Below are 3,975 nucleotides of genomic sequence, written 5' to 3' on the forward strand. Positions count from 1 at the left end.
CTCAAATGGTTTTCGTGCTCTTCCGAACTCTTAGATTATACCAGAATATCGTCGAAAAATACCACTACAAACTGATCCAGGTATTCATGGAAAATCTTGTTCATTAGGTCCATAAAAATCGTCGGAGCGTTGGTCAACCCAAAAGGCATGACCAAAAACTCATAGTGATTGTATCTAGTTCAGAAAGCAGTCTTCGCAACATTCTCACTCCTAACTTTCACCTGATGATACCCTGACCGTAGATCGATCTTCGAAAAGACCTGCGTTCCTTGCAGTTGGTCAAACAGATCATCTATACGAGGCAACGGGTATCGGTTCTTCACTGTTACCTTGTTGATCTCATGGTAATCAATGCACATTCACATCGACCCGTACTTCTTCTTCATGAACAATATTGGAGCTCCCCGGGGTGAAACACTAGGTCTGATAAAGCCCTTATCCAGTAGTTCCTACAACTGCTCCTTCAACTCTCTAAGTTCAGCTGGAGCCATTCGGTATGGAGCTTTAGAAATCGGTGCCTTGCTTGGCAGTAACTCAATAGCGAACTCCACCTCCTGATCATGAGGTAAACCGAGTAAGTCTTCCAGGAATACATCTAGAAATTTGTTAACCACTCGAATATCTTCAAGTTTCATATCATCCCGAGGTCGTTTCTTCACACAAGCTAGGTATCCTTGACAACCCTCCAAGAGTAACCTTCTCGCCTGTATAGCTGATATAATGTATGACATCGAACGCACACACGATCCCACAAACTCATACTCCTACTCCCTAGGAGGTCTAAACACTGCTACCTTTATACGACAATCAATCACCGCATAACTAGAGAATAACCAATCTATCCTCAGTATGATGTCAAATCCGCACATGTCATGCACTACTAGGTTCCCCAGTAGCAGTCTTCCCTGAATAACCACTGAGCAGTTTCCCAACATTCTACTATAGACTGTTACACTCCCAATAGGTGTAGCCACAAACAACCATTCATCCATCACTTGGGTTTCAACCCCACACAGTTTCACAAAACTAGCAAATATAAATGAATGGGTTGCTCCCGAATCAAATAAAACAACGGCTCTATTCGAAAGAAATAACATGGTACCTGTCACCACGTTTCCTGCATGTTTCGCATCTACTGGAGTAAGGGAGTACACCCTTGCCAAAGCCGTGTTTGCCTGATAGTTTCCCCAAGGCATCTGATTACTTCCACAGTTCTGGCTCTGTGCAGGCATATCACTCCTCTGTGCCTGACAATTATAGGATATGTGGCCCGGTTTGCGACAGTTGTAGCAGTTACCCCAAAATGGCTGGCATTCACCATCGTGCCATTTATGGCACCTGGTGCATGGTGTGGAGGACCCTGAGAACCCTGCCATTCGGTATTCTGGCGATAACCTGAACTATAGTTCTTCTTCTTCCACTGTCCCTGTCGAGGACCGATATGAGAATCAGAAGATACTGGCCTTTTCCTCTGTTCCTGTACCACCTCATCCCCTTGGAGGTCAACCTCGACTATGGTGGCTTTATCCACCAGAATAGAAAACTTTCGAATCTGCAACATCCCCACAAGCCTGCGAATGTGTAAAGACCCAAAAAATTAAAATAATTAGGAAAAATAATAAATAAAATTAATTAATTAATTAATTAAAATTATTAATCAATTAGTTAGTTAAACATTATTAAATTGATGTATTAAATAAATAAATAAAAAGAAATAGTATGAAAGAAATAAATAAATAAATAACTAATTGAAATTAAGATATATATATATATATATATATATATATATATTTGTATATGTATATATGAGGATTGTAACAACCTACTTAATTAACTAAATTTTTTTTTTTAAAACACTGTAACAATTAACATACTCTGATACCACAACATTAACCTAAGCAGCAAGAAGCAGAAATCATACAAACATATCCATAAACCATTATATACAATACCAGAGTTCTAAAATGTTTTCCAATATATACAAACATAACTGTATTCCCAAAATATCCTCAACCGGTGAGGGCTATACAAAAATGCTCCCAAAAATGATACTCACTCTCTAACAGGGCACTACAGACGCCCCTCTATTTGCGAGCCTGATCTGCTCACCTACCTGGATCACCTGAAAAATGTTTCAACACTAGAATGAGCCAACGCTCAGTAAGAAGAAATATGTTATTACTAGTGTGTGGCAAATGAGCTACTATGTATATATCATGAAATCTGTTTTCATATAAACATTAATAACTGAGTACCAAAGTACAATACAAATAATAAAGTACACCACCCCTTTCCCCTATTGATCAACATATCAGTATCATGGTAATAATTCAAAATATTTCTAGTGTACATAAGTAGGATCCCTATTTTTGTAAATCAATACATAAGTAATAGTAACTGAAGCTGTTCCCTGTGACTATCTGTGTCATGACATGCCCCCTCATGACAAGGTTGTGTGGCCCGTAGGCTAGATTTACCCTGACTGGCCAACCAGGAATAAATCACTGAACTCCGTCAGTCGACCTGCCCACCTCAACCCATATCTGGATGGGGAGCCTAACCTCTTCAAGGGCCTAGGTGGTCGACCTTACCACGTATTATCTAAATAGGTGGTTGCACTGATAAAGTAACATAATATCTGTAGCAACGGTACCGTGCTCTGTAGCTGCAACTCTATCAGGATCTGATATCATATAATATATTTATATACATATCTAACTGATTTACCCTGATTCTAAAGTAATCGTAATAACCATGATGTTGCATAACGTACTGAAATCTGAATAATCATAACATGGAACTGCATATTCGTAATACTGGAATTTGTATAATCATGGTACTGAGATTCGTATAATCATGGTACTAAAATCCGTAAAATCATGGTACTGAAATTCACACAATTATAGTACTGAAATTCATAAAAATCATGAAACTACAATTCGTAAAACATATCCCCGTACTACATACATATTCTCAAGCCACACCATAGTTTAATACATAATTTTCATAAATAAATAAATTGTATAACATTTAGAAATTTCCTAGCATAGCATATTTCTCTTACCTTAACTCTGAAAAGCCCCTACTATACTCTAGCCCGATACCCGCAGGGTCTCCTATACAACACCCTGAAACGATATTTGCCAAAACTAAACATTAGTTTTTTTCTACCTACATCATACTTTATAACTACCACAAGGCCAAAAGAAGACTAAAAGGTCTTACCCTGAATTTGGGATGAAATTCAACTTCGTTTTCCTGACGATCCGCTCCGGCAGTCTTGCAGAGAACTCCGGCAGGAGCGTCGTGGTAGCTTCGGATCATCGATCTGGCGACTGGTGGGGCCAGAAACGAAAAGAGAAGGGAGAGAGAGTCGTAGGAGAGAGAGAGTGGCGAGAGAAATGAGAAATATCCCGATTTTCTTCCTTATATACTGCCAAATTCGTCAACGAGACACGTCACCTCGTCGACGAGTCTTTCATAAAATTCGTCGACGAAGCCCTGTATTCGTCAACCAAATTCAGAGCAACCGGAAACCTCTCTCGGTATTTTCTCGTCAATGAAGCCCTGTGTTCGTCGACGAAATTCTGAAGACCTTCGTCGACGAGACCTTGTGTTCGTCGATGAAGCTGGGCAATTTCCTAAAATTTTGATTATTTAATATTATCTCCAAAATGTAATGTCGTCGACGAACGCTCCGGCCTCCTTCTGTTTCTGTATCTATTTTCTCTCCCTCTTATTATTACTAAAATGCTATTATTCTTCGGGTCACTACAAGGATTAATTAATATGTAAATAGAAATATGTATATATATATATATATATATATATAATATTTTATTATTATTATTATGATTATTATTATTATTATTATTATTATTATTATTATTATTATTATTATTATTATTATTATATTTGATATAGGGTAAATTGATTCCTGAAGGTTAGAACCTTCAAGAATTCAGTCCAGCAAAC

The sequence above is a fragment of the Malania oleifera genome, chromosome 11 (assembly GCF_029873635.1).
Source record: "Malania oleifera isolate guangnan ecotype guangnan chromosome 11, ASM2987363v1, whole genome shotgun sequence".
Lineage (NCBI taxonomy): Eukaryota > Viridiplantae > Streptophyta > Magnoliopsida > Santalales > Ximeniaceae > Malania > Malania oleifera.